Consider the following 21,678-nt stretch of genomic DNA (forward strand, 5'->3'; position numbering starts at 1 on the left):
AATAGATGTTGAAAAGCTTTTACACAAATAAAACGACTGGGTAGATTAAGTACTGACAATACACACAACTACTATAAGTACTTACTACCTTTAAGCCCTTCAGGTATAAATGTTCGTGGTTATTACATTATCATTTGTTCCCAGCGGGAGTAGAATCCGCAACCGCAGCAGGTTGTCGCCAACCGCCTGCAACCTAAGATGTTTTATATGATATGTCATTGCCTGCAACGCCGTCTGAAGTGCTATGTTGTTGAGTTGATGATTAGTCACAGCTTTTGTTAATTAATCCGCCACTCGGTAATTCGTGTCGGTTACGAACTAATTAATTAACCAGCATTGGGCTGAGGCTTGGGAACGGAAAGCGTGTTCATTTGACTGTTACTTTTGGGTTGTAATAATTACAAGGGACTTAACCCTGGTGTCAGGATATAAACGGCATTAAGCTTCTGAAATGACTCAATCGGACCGACTACTAAGACTTACATATTTTATGTGCCTTTTGGGCCCTTTGAATTTAACACAAGCCGTGTTCTAATCAAATTGGGACTAACTTATTAAAACTGGATACTATCTCAGTCTTTTCTTGAGCTTGTATCGGGTTTTATGCGTCTGTTCAGATTACAAGAAATTTATATGCTTACTTATAGTACGATAGACATACTTTTCGATACTTTTCAGGAGATGGCCAATGGCCACAAATATTCAAAAAAACTTTGTCGTCCTTCTGAGCTTATCATGCAACCTTGGAGGACATTTTAGTCGATAAAACGCTTCTACCCCGCTATTGGTCGGTCCACCTCTATCGTGCGGCTACCGCACTGCGTCGGTAGTACGCATGTACATACTTTACCCCAAACATAAACAATGAATTAAAAAGTGCATCGGGCACTGTGCAATACTCAATAGAACATCTGCTGCAACCTTCAAGTTAATTTAGACTTAATTGCACAGAATCAAAGTACAGTTTTAGTTCTTTTTCCTTCGGCATCGAGAATACTACTCCAGTCATTCATGTGTTGTGTTGTGCCATCTGGCAGGCAGTCCACACGTGTTCCGTCGCGAAGTGGTTGTGTCAGATGATTTTATTTTTAAACTTTCGACAGTGTTAATTTAAGTTTTAATTTTTAGTGAAGACTTTTAACGCTATGTTGAGAACATTCATTCACAGTGACTGGTAAAATAGTGTTTAAAATAATATCAAGTCGGCGGTTCTATTTTTATCGCAACTTTGTTTTAAAATGGTAAGTTGAAAACTTGGCAATCGTTGCCGATTTCGTTTATAAGTTTTTATTTTGTTTACTTTTGAAATTTTAGCTTAACTTCTCGTAAAAGCTTCATAAAGTCCTAACTTTCACTCAATAACGTGCCCACTTAGAAAGGACTTGTATTACCGTTACCGGTTTTGGCGAGTTAGGTACCGGTACCATTCATCTGTGTCATAGCTGGCTATATCGTCAGTTGCAGGTTCACTTGGGGTAACTGACAAAATACAGTTTTTCAGTAGAGCCGTTTAAAGTTTTTTTTCGTCTTAAATCGGACATAACTTTTTTCCTATTTAACCTTTTTTGGATCTGTTTTTACAGAAATGCTTAGAATTCTACGCGGTTTTCGATTAAATAAAAAGAATTATCTAATATGTCTTAGTTAAGGAAATAAATTGCAGTTACACCAATGTATTTTTGTACTTTTGACAGTTACACTAATTTTACACCATACTTTTGGAAAAAACATAGGTCAAATTGATGTAAGTACTGCCCAAATTATAATAATTTGATGCATTTGCTGGGTTTTGTTTACTTAGTTGCTGTATAATTTATGTAAAAGTATTAAAAAATAAGAGAATTCATGAAAAAAATATCATTTTGTCGTTTTCTTTATATTTTTTTTAAATTTTATTAGAAGTAACTTTTATTTTATTCATTAAAAAATGATAAAAAAGCCACGAAAATCAAGAAAATATGTGTATTTAATTTTTTTAAGACAGAAATATTGAAATAACTAAAGTATTACTGTGAAACTAAGTAATTTCAATATTTTTTTAAGCTTTGACTTACCAATACCGTATTTAGCTCTACGGGGCAACTTAAACTGAAAACAAAATGGATTTAATTTCCCACCTCTTTATAGCAATGTTGAATTAAGGTCATGAGTACTACAACAGTAAAAGTAACAGAGTAACAACAGGTTAATGTTAGCAACGCGCAGTGACGCCTAGTTGGCTGGATAGTTTGCTCAATTTCAATATTTTTTTTTTGTTGAGCTAACTTTAACTTCTTTAACTGATACTGCTGGTATAAAAATAATGTAATATGCCTTAAAACTTTCTAAATTCCTATTTTATTTAATGTTATAAACCTTAGAAAATCAGTGTAATTGCAAAGTTTTGTAGCAAAATTTTTACATTATTACAGATACACCAATTTAACCTGGTAAAATTATTACAATGTCAGTTACACCAAAATTGTGAAGGAAATCTGAAAAGTTCACACCTGAAAATGTCCGTGTAATTGTATTTTTTTTAAAGCTAGAATTTTTTTACGTATACCATTCGAAAGAGCAGAAAAAACTAAGAAAAACTGTATATTTAACTCAAAAACCGTATTTTGTCAGTTACCCCAAGTGAACCTGCAACTGACGATATGTATATTCTGATTCCTAGCGTAGGTAAATAGCTAACTAAGTAGTCGTATAAATAAAATACTGAATGGATCATAGCCAAGAATTGATAGAAACCTGTGTTTGTAATCTGAAACTTTCGAACCCCTGACCCCTATGGTAATTTCAACACGCTTAAGTTAACGCAATTAACTACCTATGTCCTAGCTAATATTTACCTCCATATGGACAACTATAACTAAGCAGAGCAAGCTTATTATCATTAGGTATCTGTGCCCGCGTGAAAATCGTTTGTATTTTTTCCCGTTTTCGCAGCACGCTTAGCTTTATAATAATTTTCTCAAATTTTGATATTTCTCTCATTTCTTTCACTTCAATTCACTGCCAAACGATTTTTTCCCGTTTAGCCCAAAGGTTAACTGGCAGAGAATGCCTATTGGCATTTATGTTCGCGTTATCAATGTTTAAATAGTGTTACATAGTTGGGTTAATATTTTGAGGAAGAAATCGCGGCTCTGCTTTTATCTTTCAATTACAAATTCATGGCAAAAATTATTAATGTTAACAATTTAATATTAAAGTAGGCTCCTTTATTTTTAAATTATACACTTCAGGGCAGTGATTAAACATGGTTTCTCGGTCATTCTCCGGATCTGGATTATTTTGTTGATTACCCCGACCTTTTTTATTTTTGAATTTAGAGTAAGTTTAGGTAAAACATTTCAAAATAGACATTATTACGAGCATATTTTTTATATTGGCCCATCTGTAGCAAGCTGGAATAAAAAGTTATGCGACATCAAAATTTTCATGGTCGGGGTAATCAAAGTTGGGAGTCAGAGTAATCAAAAATAAAACAAAATATTTTATTTTCTAAGGTTTTTTTAAGTTATGGTAAAATAAATGTTATTATAACTAGCCATTTGTTATTTTGATGTATAAACGACAATATTGTAAAGTTTCAACAAAATCTGTTAAGTAGTTGTTGCGTAAAAGAGTAAAAAATATACATATACATTATACATATAATATTAGTAACTCAATGTCCTATGTCTCCTATATGGGACAGAAGGCGTCCACAACAGTCCTCCATCGCATTCGGTCTTGAGCTTCGTGTTTGATCTCGCTCCAAGTCTTAACAGTGCGCCGCTATGTTTTTTTGGCGCAACCACGTTTGCATTTTCCCTGGGGGTTCCAATCTAGAGCCTGCTTGGGGATGTGATCGGGGTCCCTTCGGAGAGTGTGGCCGATCCAGTTCCACTTGCAGCGTTTATTCTGCTGAAAGATCGGTATTTCGTGGCAGCGTTCCAAAAGTTCGTCGTTTTCAAACGATTTTGGAGAATTCGGCAAAGACAGCGGCTGAAGAAGATCTGCAGCTGGTGCGAGATAACCTTAGTGACCTTCCACGTTTCACGCCCATAGAGCAGAACTGGTTTGACGTTGGACCCGAATATTTTGATCTTGCTTGGGTCAATTTCCGTGACTGCCATACGGCTCGAAGTTGTGCGAAGGTAGCTCTGNAGCGCGGACACGTCGTGGTAATCAATTTTTGACGACTTACGATTTTTTTTAAATTACTTAATTAACTATTATTAACTATCTCTGTGGTTTAACAACAAGAACCAAAGTTATACTATTAGATAAAAATATTTGTTACTAAAATATTATGATATTCGGGTACTTTTTGGCCCCGGACACGTGATTTTCTTGGCCGGTGGAATGACCCTTCTATGCCACTTTTGACTGCACGATTTGTTAATTAAGTATATCACCATTTTTCCAAGGAGGAATAAGAGATGATAGGAAGCAAAGGTACGGAATCCTTCGGAACACCGACTCGTAATTCACCGGTTTAAAATTCAGTCTCCTAAAAACTGAAACACAACAACAGCTTTATTGTAGGAGGTAAAGGTATTTTTAACCTAGCCGGCGCACGCGGATTGCGGAATCCATTCCTATCGTACTAACGTTAATATTGTACAAATGAAATGTCAACGCCCTTTGGTTACTGCTAGTTACACAGCTGAAAATAAATTCAATGAGGGCTGTCGTTTTTATACTTAACAGTTGGCACCCCTGGCGATTGACAGGACCTTACTCTACAGTGGCGCCATCTTGATGAGTGCAAATGCGATAGTCCTCCTACCACTTTAGCGCTCACCAGTTGGTGCCACTGTCTTCGCTACTAGCAAGTGACAGGACCTTACTCTACAGTGGCGCTAACTGGTGAGCGCTAAAACGATAGCCCTCATTATTGTGAACCGTACCTATAGTTACCACAGATAACCTACTTTAAGGCTGGGTTGCACCATCTTACTTTGACAGTAACAAACGTCAAAAATCTGTCAAACTCCATACAAAAAGCACCGTTTATCGTTATAGTTACGGTCAAAGTTTGTTGGTGTAACTCAGCCTGAGAGACATTAATTTTCAGTCGTAAGTTCATAGCTAACCGCACTTGTTTCATAAAGCGATAATATCTTAGTACTGCTAGACTCTTAATAATTTTTCGAAGTTGATCAAATCTGTTTTTAGAAACATCCCCAAGATTAAGATCTCAATTCAGAGATTGGTACCCCGAGCACCATTATACATTCTTTCTGGTTATGGTACTCGTTTGTTAATAGTTTTTTTTTTTTTTTTTTATCCACAACGAGGAAGCTCTTGGCCTGTATCTCACCTGATGGTAAGTGACGATCAGGCCGAAGGTGGAAGCGAGCTTCACCCGGAATCCTCAACCACGGAGGAACTGGCTATCTTACCTCTAACTGCCGGAACACAACAATGCTGTTAACATTGTTGTTATGGCGACAGACTTAGGTAAGATGGTGGTAGCTAGCCAGGCGGACTTAGAACAAGCCCTACCACCAACCAAGTTTTTTGTAGGATCCAGAACCTTGTTTAAAAAATACGATTACAAGAGTTATTCGTGCTCAGGGTACGGTTGATGTTGCATATTAATTATAATAAATAATTTAATAACACCAACAGCACATCAGTCGAAACTATATGCCCATCTACATATTAAGTCCGATTTCATAAAATATGAGTCAGATTTGCAATTCGATCGACTATAGCGGCAATAACGGCAATATTTTAGAACGCAACGATATCAGTGAATAGGATGTTTATTTTGCAAACGCATGCGCATTCGATTAACAGTGCAACCTGAAACTAACCCAAATTATAACCGAGGAAAGTCGATTTTGCAGTGGTAAAATAAAGTGCAACATGAACTTGATGCAATTCAATTCAATTGAACCTTTGTGCTGACTGACCGATTTTATGGTAGGAAATGAAAACTAAGGAAATTGTTCATGACTCGACTACTATGCTATTAAAAAGAATTTAATTTTTAATAAGTCCTAGGTCACATAAGAATCAGAAGCATTGTAATTTAATTTTAGTATCTTTTGTGATATCACCGTAGAACTTTTAAATAATAAACGTATTTTTTATACTTATTCCATGATAAAAGTTATGATGATGATTGTTTCGCAATAACCTTACATAAATGTACGTATACGTCATTTTAAGTTAGATAACATTATCAGTGACCTTTACACGCTAGTGGTCCAAAATATTCCAAATTCAGAAGAAGTCACTAGTTCAAATAAATATTAATGCAGTATGAAATATTCATAGTTTTTAGTTTTTCTTTGTGATTTTGTTCCCAGTTCGGTCAAAACTAAAAGATATGAATCCATCTTTCGTAGGGCTTCACAACCTAGACGATAGAATAAGTTTTACTTTTTTTTATGGATGCTTACTTACTTCATTGTTATTTGTTGGCTTACACTCAACACAGTATTTTAAAGTCCAAACTAAAAGTTAGCTAAGTAGACCATATCTATAGGAATGAGATAGGTACCATGTTACATGGTTTAAGTTTCTGCATTGAATACTGATAAGGTCTAATTTTAGTAGTTACCTGAATGTAAATAGGTTTACATGGTTACAATATAAAACGTGCGAGAATGTTATTTAATTTATGAATTCTGCACCACATGCGCATTGTAATTTATTGTCAATTGTTTTAAGACATAATTTAGTAACCGATTGAAATCTAACACGTGATAACAGATGTTAAGCATGCTGTTTTAAAATTATTACAAACACTTATTATTGTTATGTTCTGAGTAAGAAAATCTCAAGAAAAGTTACACAAAGTCCTACTTGTAATATTATAAACGCGAAAGTTTGTATGGATATCTGGATGTTTGTTTCTCTTTCACGCAATAACTACGGAACGGATTTTGATGAAACTTTTCAGTATTTTTGTTTAAATAACGTAACATAGGCTATAATTTATGACGATCTGTGACAAACTAAATTTCACGCGGGTGAAGCCGCGGGCAGCTGCATACACCGTATGTGTTATCACTATTACATTTATGTAGGTACAATAATTTCAGGATAATACAGTATACGAGTATATTTACGTTATTATTTCGTCCAATATTTTCCTTTCCTACTTATTATTATTTAGGATTTGTGTTCGTAGTGCAGTACGTAAACGTACCTACATTCAGCTGAAAGTTCAGAATTTACTGCGTGCATAACGTACCATACCGACCCATTCATAAAGTATTGTTATTTTTAGGTTTTATTACCCTAAATTTAAATGGCCATTAAAAGGTCGATAGACCAATCGGCACAAAGGTAGGTAGGTTATAGTATTTTGGGTTTAGGTACTGCGTACCTACCATACCGACTCATTCATAAAGTTGTTATTTTTAGGTTTTATTAACCTAAAAAAAATGGCCTTTAAAAAGGCAGCACAAAGGCATACCACTAAAAAGACCCGGTGCTCCTTCATTCGCCTTAAGTGGGAAGGAATTGTGATTCCGGACAAAGCCTTCACTACCACAGTCCCAGGTGGAAGATCATAGAAGATACGGAACCCTATCATCAATTTAAAGTCGAAAAAGGGAATTGTCTATCCTTAATTTTTTGTAACTGTTTAATCAACGTCAACAAGACTGGTTAGGGCTTTTTTACTGGCGGTCCACCTGTAATAGATCCTGGCTACATAGGGGTTGCAGCTGTGAGAATGAGAGTTGGGAACCGTGGGAATAGTCCCAATAATTTTACGGGAAATGTATTAAAAGTTTCTCTTCTTAAAAGCATTCAAGTTCACCCTGTATGTGCGTAATGCGTATTTGTTTGCTTTTCCTCATTTTCGCGGCCTCGATAATGTACTATTTGTACATTATGTTACATCCAATTCGCGATGTTTATCATCCTCATATTTGCTGCGGCGATGATCTGATGTCGCAAGTATGGCAAAACATTGTTTGCTTTGTTTTAGGGTTCCGTAACAACTAAACAGATCAGACTTAGGGAGTAAAAATTATTATTTTCGTAATTTTCTCACAAATTAAGGAGAGCAAGAGGTTGCTCTTCAACGAATAAATTACATAGTTAAAATTTATTTGTCTAACACCTTCTTAAAAAAAGTTACACACTTGTTGAACATGTTTTAAAACACTGTTCAACGAGCGTGAAATTTATTGTTAGTAAGGGGGTTAGGGAATAAGGTGACTCTACTTTTTAAGAGGTAGTAACAAAAGCTTTTACTACATCTGAAAAATACCAAAACCCTGTAACAGACGTTAGACTATTCTGGTATACTAATCCGCAATGAAATTACCTACTTTTTTAATAATTTATTTGTATTTTAAATGTAATTTATTCTATTTAAATGTGTTTTAATTATGTAATTAATAATTAAAATCTAAATTTATTGTAATTTATTATAATTGTAATTTATTATTATTGTAATTCATAATTTATTAATGTAAAATGAATTTATTTTTATTATTTAATTTTTATGGTGCTTTTTTCTTTCTTTTTGTTTGTTTGTTTTCTCTTTTTCTATTGCGCCCCCCTGCTGCGTTCTCCCTGCTGCCGGACTTGTGGACTCCTTTCTCCTCTTGCATCTCCGTCAGCAGGGGTACGCCGTGACAACAGAGGGCCCCCGCTGAAAATCAGTTTCAAGACAAGCCCTGGCGGTCTTGATGTACGCTGAGCGGGTGCCTTTTTGTCAGAGGGGCACAAGCAGTTAATTGTCCACTTGTTTATTTCTCTCTGTTTTAATCTATGTCTTACCTGCTTGTATGTACCTTTCTTGCAAATAAAAAGTTTTCTATTCTATTCTATTCTATTCTACTTGTTGCCAAAATTTTAAATGATCACAGTCGCAGCTGTCATTATTTCTTACTGAAAGTTGTTTTTATTTGTGTAACAAGTCCAATAACCCTAAATACCAAGTTTACTACTGAGTACGTAGTTGGGTAGGTATTTTTCAGGAGCTCAACCTTTGAACTTTTACTGAACTGAAAATGATTCATAACTGAAAGCACATAAAACCCCAAGGTCAAGATTTGACGTCATAATGATTCTATAATTACAGCGTGAACGGTTGATTATGCGAACTTTCCTAAAGAATTAGAATTTAGAAGTATAGTAGGTGCTAAATAAATAGGTCTGCCTAGAATCCAGGCCCTAATGTAGGGTTGAGTTGAGGAAATCTTTTAGGAAGACCTTAGTCCAGTTGTGGATATCTTTTGTTTAACAAAACAAAGGAACAAAAGAAGGTTGGCTCTACTTTCAAATATGAAATTTCTTTCAGAAATAAAATTATGATAGAATTAGAATTTAAAAGAAATATTGTGGGTACTAAATAAATAGGCCTGCCTGGAATCCAGGCCCTGAATGGGGTTGAGTTGAAAAAATCTTCCAGGAAGACCTTTGTCCAGCTGTGGACATCTTTTCGTTAACAAAACAAAGAAATAAAGGAAGGTTGGCTCTACCTTAAAATATGAAATTTCTTTCAGAAATAAAATTACGAAAGAGTTTGAATTTAAAAGTAAATTGTGGGTACCAAATAAATAGACCTGCCTGGAATCCACGCCCTGAATGTAGGGTTGAGTGGAGGAAAGAAATCTCTCAGGAAGACCTTTGTTCATCTGTGGACATCTTTTGGAACGAACAAAGAAAGTTTGGCTCTACCTTTAAATATAAAGTTTCACTCAGAAATAAAATAACAAAAAAGCTTCTGTAGGGACGATCCAATGTATGGTAGAAGCTTTGCTTAGGAACCACATGGCTGTAAACTCAACCTTGGACTACAGATCACAACTCAGCCTTGATGGTTTAATACCTATCTGATTCAGATCAGGTACTGAGGTGATTTACTCGGGTAAGAATAGAAATAAGGTCCAATCCCAAGTAATTATGACTAGATATACAATTATACACATTACTTACTTAATCACTGTTAATTATAGATAAACCGCAGTATCCTTTGCGTGCTTAATGACAACGTTTCAATAAAAATAAATTTAAAATGCATTTTATTGACCTTGATATTACGAAGTGACCGTTTAAGTATAAGCTCTTTTTTTAAATAAGTTAGAATTGTATAACTTGTATTGATCGACTTGATATATAATATTAGTAGATATCTATCGACTAATTATAATAAATATTATTAATAAAAATAAAAGCTTTTTGGTCACAATATAATACCCGTATTATGAATTAACACGTAAAACTCTTTTCAAATAAGTGACAAGAGTACAAATCATTTAGTTAAAAACACTTTGAGTCAAGTTTAATGAGTCTTTCTACAGACTTCTGTATTGTTACAATACCTAATTAAATATAATAAAATACAGAGGTGATCCAAGGTTGTTTCTGCTTTAGATATTATGTCCTTTAAGTATAACGTAATATGTATAGTATACTGTCTTAAGCTATAATTATGAATAGGAAATACAATAACAAAAACAATTCCACTATAGGTGCATTATTTATTAATGACATGTGATTAGGTATTACAAATGATGATACCTAACTACTTATTACTGTCTCTGAAACTAGATATTGTGCCTATTGTGCATGCTGTAGCACATGTTCGGTAAAATGTAAGAGAACAGTTTAAATACTCATTAATGTGAAAAAAATATAATAGGTAGATAATTTTAATTGCATATTAATTTAAAAAATATTTGCACATAGAATAGGGTACAAAAGGTGAACTTAATGCCATATAACATAGCATTTTCCCCCAGTTAACCAGGTCCAAACTATATAAATTAGAGTATACAATTTACGAGTTTATTTTAAGTATTTATTATTAAATTTAAAAAAAATACACTTCTAATATTGTGTGTCTGGCATACATTTAGTATGGAAGCTGGAAACATTGAAGTTTCGGATAGATCCAGTTTATTCTGTAACCTATTATTAATACCGTTTGATAGAGCTCATGAAGCACTTTCAGGATTAATAACTAGTTTATTGATATCTTGTATAGTTTAGAAATAATCGAGTGAGATCACTTATCGTTTCCACCCTGTATAGAAAGATTAGTTGCTCGTAATGCCGTAAGCTTTATGTCTTAGTACAAGATGGCTTTATTTACAATACTTAGGCTGGGTTGCATCATCTTACTTTAACTTTGAAACGTCAAAAATCTGTCAAACACCATACAAAAACCACCGGTTATCGTCAAAGTTACGGTCAAAGTTAGGTGGTGCAACTCAGCCTTACATGTCAGAGAAAAGTTTGTTAGAAAAGTGTCCTTAGGCTAAGAACTCATGGCCCGTAGCTTCTGTAGAATGCAGATACTTATGTAAAAACTAATGCACAAATCACGACGCGGTTTTCGCGGTTTTCAGGCGCGGGTGAAAATCGCGCCGTGAGTTCTTAGCCTTACGTGTGTGTGACTGAGCACTAAGGTAGAGTTAGTTACAATGGTAATAAATCAAGGTTGAACCATTTTCCCAATTCACGCTGCCAAGGTTGTACTCAATCACCCCCTGATAGGGTAAGATACGATCTGTGCGGCCTACACGCAGGGTCAAGGCGTTAGCAATCAGCTACTATTTCTCATACTAAGTTCACCTTACGTCACGTTCACTTTTCGATTTCAATACGAAAACAAATATCAAAATTGTTCGTGCTATTATCTTATCTAGAGCCGCGCATGGGCGCAGTGCACGTCGACCCATTTGGATCTTTTGAGCTTTTCCCTTTACCTTTAAGCCCCATCATGCCTGAAGATCCTATCCTATCAAGTGCTTGGGTGAGAGGGACCTAACCGAAGGCGCTGTTTAAGTTTTCATACGTAAGCAAACGAATCGAAGTCGAAAGTTTATTCGCTATAGGTGCTTTACGGCACAAGTTTAATCAAATTCAAATTCTTTTTTTCCTTATAGGCCCGTTTCAGGACCTTACACACGGCCCAATACAGCTTGTTCTACCACCAATTGTTATATGTTGTCGATATCGGATGATGCTGAGAAGAAGTGGCGGAAAAACCTCAGTCACCTTTGCATCTTATTATTAAAATACTATTATTTTTATAATGTTATCTCTAAGGCCAACGCGATATTTTTTTCCTTTTTTGGCTTTACACGGCTTGTGAACCCGACATTATTTGTTCAGAATGTGAACAATAATTGACATTTTGCAAACTTGGGACGAAAAATTAGGTCGATAATAGAGATAAATAAATTAAACTTTAATAATAAAATAACAAGCAGTGTGTACCTACTTTGAAAATAAAAGCTTATTCGCTGGGTGCGAAGTACTAGGTGGGGGTAACGTAATCTATCGCAGCGCTCATGGTGGTCAAAAGTAGAAATAATGTAAGCTCTGTCATCAGATGTATCTGTGAATGGTAAAGCGATTCTACTTAATACATTTTAATATCATTCATTAATCGCATGAAAAGTGATACTGGGAACTTAAATAAAAGAGTAGACTGTATTTCGATAGGGCTGGTTTAATAGCCGTTTACAATTTGGAAATAACTAGACTATACAACGTGGTAGTACAAAATGAGTCACAGTAGTTGTTGTGCACAGATGTTTGCCTTATGATGAGAGTGTGAATTATTGAACTCTGCCCTTGTTTTGTTCTTAATTCTTCTACATCTCGGACTTGTCCAGCCAATACCAACAACTTTCCTTTAAATACGGTTTGTGGTTGGAATTTGATATTGTAACACTCACAAACCCGGTCTTCAAAACAATACTCATTTCGATCTGAAAACGATATTTAATTTATTACTAGCGACCCCCTACATTTCTGATGGTTATATAAATATTTTCACATATTGTTAGAATAATAAATCAAAACTTTATACGAAGGTACGTAACTACCTAGCTAGACAGACTCATATTATTTCTCATGAATATTTCAGGTAAGTAATATCGTCAATTTCACAGAATTATTTTATTCTAAAATTATACTATCGTTTTTAAATTTATTAAACCCTTAATCATTATTAAAATATCCTAACTCGATGCGTAAAACTTTATCCCGAAATAGGGGACATGAGTTCACGAACTTAGAAACAGAGCAAAATTTTATCACGAAACAGGATCCAAACAAGAGGTCCGCAGAACAATTAATATTAAAAAAAGTTCAAACAATATAACTATAATTTATGTATTAAGTTACTGTCAAAAGACCAAAGTTTAGCATACAAAAGCTTTCATACTGATATCATGCTTGGTTATTTTTAAATAAATTGTTAAAGTCGTAAGAGCCTTAATATACCGAAGTAGGGGGCACTTAGCTTACTCGCAAATGGCGTACATACATTCGTAATTAACTTACGTGTTGTGCATGTGGATCAATAGATTTAATCAAGGATGACTTGACATCAAGTATACGTAGAGTTTGAGGCAGGTGGCCAACTGTAATAAAATCAAGCTTCTGCACTTTTAGTTACTATACTGGGACCAAAATTACCAGTAAGAGGTCAATCAAAACTAAAATTAATTTCGTTTCACTACGCGTATTTTTATATTTTCTATAGCAATAAAGTACAAAATCTCAGAAAAAGACATAAATTCGAATTCAGCCAATATCGTCTTTAACGTTCGTGTTTTTTGCAAAATTCATTTTAAATTGTAATTTTTGATAAGGTAAAGGTAAACTAGTTAATTTATGTTAATAAGACTAAATAAGACACTCATTGTTGCATTGTTTTTTAAAATGGATTTTTGCCTGCAAGTCTTCAACTTCAGTCGATTCTCTATTGTTTTTGTTAATGAGACAGATAGCATCGAATTCGAATGCCGTAGTAGATCTTTTTAGTACCTAACGACCTGAAAAAATGCTCAGTAGCTACATAAGAAACCACTTCATGGTCAAGTGAGACCTCTTGACTCCAAAGTTCCGGGTTCAATGTCCAAGTGGGACACACATAGAGTCAACCAATAAATGCTTTCTCTGACTATGAAACTTTTTTGACTAAAAAGTTCACAAAAGTAAATTAATATATTATGTAGTTGAGCTGGGTCATCCAGATCCACCAATTCCCCCTATTAAATACAAATTTGTTCGAGATCCGAATCAACGAATATCTGGGCGAACACACAACGGAGGGTAGAGACATTGGAGTAATTATTTTGCAATTAAATACATTTGCAATCGTAGTGGAACCACCTTAGGGTAAAGGTCACAGGTAAAATCACACTGCACAGTTCTATGTCAAGGATATCGTTCACTTCTGTTACTTATCAAGTCTTAACTTGTTATTTTCTTGAATTAAAAACTTCGTTGAGTTATCATGTAAGGTTATCAAGAAATGTTTAGGGATTCTTTTGACGCATATGGTAGTAAGATAGTATAGTTTTTTTTACATTATTATTTATTTAGTCAATATTTAAATAAAATTGATTCATCAAAATTGTATTAACCGTTAGCCATCACTTAGGCTCTAATAAAAAATACTATACGGCTTTAAAAGACGAAAAAACAGAACAGGAACATACAAATTTTGCAGAAAATGAAAAGAACTGATATTAATAAAATGGAGATCATAATATTGTTTGTCCATGGACATTCCTGAAGCTACATCGATAAAGTAGTTTTCATGTATTTCCTTTATGGAATGTTTTCGCTAATTACGATTCGATTTCGCGATCGCCTAATACGACGCCCCTAAGGGTGGATTCGACCAAACAAGAGCAAATCGTCAGTTTTGACATATTTCCCATACTGAAACTGTCAATGTGTCAGTTATAGCTGGAGTTATTCTTGAATAAAAGTTTCGTTGAATCGGGCCTATAGATAATGTTACGTAATAAATTAATTTTGTAGTAGAGGCTTTGCAGACGTTTCGACATTTTATCGATTATCGAATGTAAACATAAAGGTAAGTAAATAATTATTTATCATTTGCGATTTTATTTGCGTAGACAGAGTCGATGACGCAAAACCATGTACTAAATTGACGTTGGTTTGTAGATCAATAGCATACAGTTAGTGGGCGTAGGCCCGGCTGGCATTGTCTGCTGTGCACACAAGCATTGTGCTGCTTCAGCAACACCAAGGGCGGAAAGCAAAATTGTATGGAAATATGGCATACGATATCAGGTCATGCGATTGAGCTAAATCTAATGTAGAGACCAAACCCTCCCCCCTAGACAAAACGCACTTTTTAATCGAATCGAAAATCGAATCCGTCAAAACTCCATACAAAAAAGGGGCTTTTCGACCACTTTTCGACTGGTTTGCGATTATAATTTGCACTTTGTCTAGACCCACTTATGAGAACAAGAATTAAATAAGAACTAAGTTAAACTAACTGGTTAGTCTTTCTGACCTGAATAACTTTATAAAAGCTTATTCACAGATAGGTATTTATTTTAAGTAAGATTTTCGTAGACTTACGTAGCGTAGGTACTTACATCTAATAATGTGAAGCTACCTACAACATGATTTGCGTTTTAATAAGACAGGTTTCTTAATTAGGTGGGTACTTACTCCTCTCCATACCATTACGTCATTTGTTAATTCGTAACTATAAAATTTAAAGAAAAAGTTAAAAACAAGCAAGTTGTTTACATTGATTTATGACACGAAGCGACTCGTTAAAAATGTCTAGTTAAATTGTATTTTTAAGCTTGAGGTAGGTCAAATGACGTCATTCAACCCAGTCATTCATTAGAGTCATTAGATTAACTTAAGAACCATTTTTTATCACTGAAGACTTCATAAGTCTATAGTTGTTACAGTCAATATTTCAGCAGCATGAACATTAAACATACTTTAATAGAGATATGGTGTTGTAAAGTGTGTGCTGGTTGGTATAGAGCTTTCAAGCAATATCAATACATAACTGACAGACGATAGTAATATCACAGATAATAATTAATATGTAGGTACTTATATAGTTGTAGATAATATGTAGTTATACTTTAGTGATGAACATCTGTGTCTTAAACTCACCTAAAAATATAACTTGATGTGTTTAAAACTGAACCCTCTTGGCAGAGTGGGTTTCATCTCTTTTCTACCTCCTTATTACTTTATAATAAGTAGTAGGTACTTAGTTTATATCGCAAACAAAGAGAGCTTTGCTCCAAGTTTCATCAATATTAGTATGCACTAGGTACACATCCATTCGCGTAAGAGTGTTCTCGCGTGCATAATTCACGCTGCCCCGGCGCTCGCGTGTTCAAAATTGACAATCTCTTGTCATAAAGTACAGAAGAACAAAAGGCTCTGTCATAATAAATCAACATAATACATAACATTTTGTTTTAGGTCACCAAAGGTAAGAATAACGATAAGATGTTACGAAGATGTGACTGCTGGAAGAGTTTGAAATTAGTTTCTTCCGGCCGAAAAGTTCTAAAAAATATCACTTCTCCCATAAAAATCATCAAAATCGGGTGCCCCGATGAATTTTGTGGGAAAGTGATGATGTTTTTTCCTTTAAGTGATTTTAATAGAAAGAAAGAAAGAAACATTTATTACGATAATAGCATTAGTACGTGCTTGATGATAGAGGTAGTCTAGAGTCACGACTTATGTAGGTAAGTCTACGTCGTAATTGTAAGATGTCCTTGTTATTAAGAACTAGACTCTACTGTTCGCTTTTCCACTGTTGCTCGCGTGTGCAAAATGGTCAATTCTGTACTATTTGTCCATGTGCACTAGCATTATCCATTCATGGGTAGAGTGGTACCGCTGTTTTGATATGTATCTCTACGGCCATCCTTCGACTTCGAGAAGGGGATTGCATTATAGGAACATGCGATTACGTGTTTTACAATCAGATCACTCAATACGAGATCGAATCAGAATCAGAACTAAATTCGCTGACGTAGCCCAACGGATTAATTAGCAAGCTGAAGTGGCAATGGGCAGGGCACATAGTACGCAGAACTGACGGCCGATGGGGCAGCAATGTTCTGGAGTGGAGGCCACGTACCGGAAAACGCAGCGTGGCACGTCCACCCACAAGGTGGACCGACGACATCATAAAAGTAGCAGGAAAGCGCTGGACGCAGGCTTACCAACCGGTCAACATGGAAATCATTAGGAGAGGCCTATGTTTAGCAGTGGATGTCCTATGGCTGAAATTATGATGATGGATACTGCGATACTGCATTGGTATCGAAAGAAGACTGACGCTAAATATTCCTTCCTTCCTCCTTCCTTCTTTGTGGGTACGAGTATTTTTGATTGATTAAGGATAATTTTGTGAACTTTCCTGTATTTAAACACAGCTTAAATGTAGTTTTATAATTTTCCCCCATTTCTTGGAATGAATAACAACTTTTACTTTGAAGTAGGTACATTAGTTACCAGGTAGGTACACGTCGCCTCGTGCATATTTCAGGGTGTCAGGCCAACTTTGAATAGACAATTTGTGCTGTGTCACTTGCAGGGTTCAGTAGGTCACGACAAGAATAGAAACGGTATTATTTTATTAATCAGCTATGGTTTTTACGTCGTTTTTACCTTCGCTTGGTAAACGCAGCAAAAACCGCTACTTGTGCGTATTACAAAACGAAGTTCAACACTCATTTGATTCGATACTAAATTGTAATTGGTAAAAAAAAGCATAGGAACCTAACGACCGTCATTATTACGATGCATATTTTAAAGCATCGTAACGCTGATTCAATATTATAAAAAAATATCATAGGATTATACGAGTAATCACTTTCCTCTCTCGAAATTGCTCTTTTCGAAGTAATTGTCGTCACGCGTATCAAATGTAGTTAAATTTTAAATTAACTTAACAAGAAATCGAACTCGGATCCCTCGCACTCAAGCCACAAAATATCTCAAGTCTAATCACCGCGCTAGTACGCTGCGTCATTAAGGCGATACTAATTAAAAATGGCCAACTTAATTCGATGGGAGCGAAGTGTGACAGTCTCAAACAGTCCAAATCGATTATATTCGCCAAATCCAAATTGACGTTTTTTAAGACGCCTACGATGCATAAAGTTGTCTACTCAGTAACATTGACGCGCTCTTGCGAGATCCAAAAGTTTGCTGTGCCCGACAGGGTCCATACTGTACCTATAATGTATATTATGTTAGAACATCCTTAAACTTGTGGAATAGCAATAAAGAATTGAATTGAAAAAAAAAACTATTTAATTACACTCAAGTTCCAAACTTAGCAAAACTTGAAAAGTAAGATAGACAACAGATGTAAACAATACTTGCGTAAAATAGATTTAAAAAAACAGTATAAACCTACATTAGAAATGACCCAGACCAAATACAAAGTGATCTGCAATGTTCTTCAACTTAAAGGATCGAACTTACAATCTTTGCAATGGTCTATTGAATAGACCCTATTCTGTAGCAGTAAGCTCCAAATGGTTCGTTTTACACAAGGTGCTGCTCGCCAATTCTATTACTTGAACTTGTCTGGATACGCTACCGCGCATACAGTAAGTAGATACGCGTGCTGCTAGTGTAGGCATCCATCAGAAAGGTTACCTAGTAAACACTCAGCTTAAAAACGTGTGAAATACTTGCCGGTAATCCATGACACATGAGTTCCAAAAGCGTACCCAAAAAACTAATTTTAACCCTGTCAAAACACAATAAGCCGGAGGAAACGCGAAACAGTCTAATCATGACCAAATTGACTTTGGCTACGCTTGTTTCACGGGTCTAAAACAGTCAACAATCACTAATTAGGATCCTTAATTACGTTTTTTATTACCCATGGTGATGGTGGTACAATTATGTCCTTGGTTACGTGTTAAAATCATGAAGCGATGAAAACAGACACAGAAATGTATTTATAGAAATGTTAGTAAACTGCGAGTACATACTCGTATCAATGATTTATTTTTAGACACTAACCTTACCCTCTACGTTCAATGAATAACCCAATAAATTAACTTTACGATGTTTTGTTTTTCCAAATGATTGATCCAGTGACCCAAATTTTCCCGAAAGGAAATAAGGTTGCCGTACCTAAATGAAGAATATGAAGTAGGAACTAGAAATACAGTTTTCCAGTACTCAAAAAAAAAAAAGGTTTCTGGCCATTGGTTGGTTGGTTTCATTACTATTTCTAAACAGTTGTTTCTGATGTCTCTACATAATGGAATGGAATTACTTTGCGACTGATTGCAATCGATAGACACAAATAGAAGGGTTGCAGCCACGACGCCAGCAAGTCGTCCTCATTAATAAAAGTATGTAGAGTAAACAAATTATGTGGTCACGATAAGTAAGCTCTGAGGATTGACTATATAGAGAAATATGTATATTTTTAGAGTTCCTTACGCCTCTTCTTCTTTAAACCGATGATGTAAATGTACAAAAGATGGCAAACATTTTGAGACGTCTGTAAGAAAGACTCCTGAAAAATGTTTTTAACTATTAATATTTGGAATTTATCATATCATAATGGTATCTTTCAACTTCAAAATACATTGATTTGTTCATTTTCGGGTATTCTGTATAGTTTTATCTTCTTTTAATAGTTACCGAAATCTACGTTACTTAGGCTGAGTTGCACTACCTAATTTTGACCGTAACTTTAACGATAGCCGGTGTTTTTGTATGGAGTTTGACAGATTTTTGACGTTTGTCAAAGTTAAAGTAAGATGGGGCAACCCAGCCTTAGAATATAGAGATGTATTCATTCATAACGCTTACAAACTCGTTAAGCATTCGATGCATAACGACAAACCGTCGCGCTATCACCCCAATCAGAAATGAATTCGCACTTGACTATTTTTTATCAGCGCACAGTCCGAATATATCGATAAAGAAGTCGTTATTATCGGCATTCGATCTCGGACAGCTGTGAGTGTGACACGTTTTGAGTATGTGAAACTGACCTCCTTTGGGATCATGAAAGAAAATCAGAAAATTGAAATGCAGAAGTTTGAGGTTTGTTGCTTCAGCATTCTCTTTTTAAATGTGACATCAGTTTAAAAAACTTCCATTGTTTTTTCAAAATAATTTAATAAAAATAACATAATAATTCGTTGTCATTTGTTTTTGTTGCAAATTCACAAAGAATTCGAGATTAACGAGGATTAGAGAAGACAATGTGTTAACGATGGNTAAATACGTATTGTCTGTCTACCTCTACTGCTCGCCACTAAATTCAGCCCGAGATAGTAATATTGGCGCTTTAACTTTTAAATTTACTTTTAACAAGTGTGTGAAATAAAATTAGTAAAAATAAAATAAAACATTCGACAGGTTCGAGTTATGCAATAGTTATTCGGGTATTAATAAACAGTAGTTTGTGGTTGATTAGACTCAAATACTTTTTCATTTTTTCGTGATGAGGAAAGCCTTTGTTAATAACTTAGTAAATTGGCAAATAAATAGCTGAACCCACTGCAGACTTGGTTCAAATCTTGATATGGCCAAATTGACTTTTTAAACTTAATCTGATTGTTTTGCTCATGTTGGTAAAGAAAGTAACTTGAAGTATTTGCATTAAGTTATACAATTTGAGATGACACGACAAGTACTCTGAACTAAGTGGCTCGTAGAGAACATAAATTTGCTTTAACATATTTGCTTTAAAGTGGCTTCTTGCATCTGGGAATTATGTAAATGTTCATAGCAAAATATTTACAGCCTTTACTTTGCTTGTAGTCTATTTTCTTCTTATTTCTCAGAATTTACAAAACAATACAAGTCATGTTTTAAGAGCCATTTTACATTTTCGTGCGAATTTCTAAGATTTTGGAAGCATGAATTACTATCTTAAGCAACACCCAGAGATTATTTAATAACTGCGAAAGATAGGTCGATCCTTGTTGTTGACCATTAATGAAACGGATTTACTAAAACTCTTTTGCTTAATTCACAGTGCCCCATCTCCCACAACCATTTTACGAAAAAATTGCCGCAGACTCATTTTCAAAGTCCTGTATCTATTATTATTTATGCTCATATAATAAGCCTAAAAATATAAAGTAATCATTGGACATATATTCTTGTAGTTCATTAATGAAATAGATTCTTGAATTTCATTACCATTATTGAGTAAAATCTAAAAATAATTTGGCAAATTTGAAGATTAACGTCACATTTTGATCGTGGTTTTTGGTTTAAAAACACAGCAATAACTGCAATAAAAGTATNCAATTTTCAACTGTATTACCTTGACAATCAGTTCAAAATTGATTACTAGAAAATTATTTGACAGACGATTTCTACTCTCGACAAATGCATTTGAATTAGCCCACAGTATTGAAATTAGTTGTCAATGTCATAGCTGGGACTGTTCAGAGGGCTGAGTGTGAGTATACATGGAACGTCGTCACTATAGTAAGCGCGTAAAAAAATTACATAATGTACAGCGCCACTAGCGGAAACTTTAAAAATCTAAAATTGTCATACATATTTTAAATGCAGTCGACGTCGAATGCGTTTGAAGCAAACTCACACTACGCCCCCAGTATAGGACATCTAATATTACTCTGTGATTGTTGATAAGTATGTCAAAAGGCTCTCAACATATTAAGGAAACGTCTAACTTTCTCGTTATCTTCGTAGGCCGTTTAAATAGCCATTTGTCTTCTCAAGTGTCCGTCATTCGGACGGAGGTCCGCTTTTTACCCGCGACTTTGGGCTCGAGCAATAGATCTAAATTCTTGTCCCATTTCACACAAATTTAAGCTATATTTCGAGGCAATGTAACCTAATGGACAGACGAGATTGAATGAAGGCTGAGTACCACATTATTTACACCTAGCGGTCTAGCTACAGAAATTATATTGCATTTTCTGCAATAGCTTA

This window comes from Ostrinia furnacalis, unplaced genomic scaffold (genome assembly GCF_004193835.3).
Source record: "Ostrinia furnacalis isolate ACB-3 unplaced genomic scaffold, ASM419383v2 OfSCF1166, whole genome shotgun sequence".
NCBI classification, from domain to species: domain Eukaryota; kingdom Metazoa; phylum Arthropoda; class Insecta; order Lepidoptera; family Crambidae; genus Ostrinia; species Ostrinia furnacalis.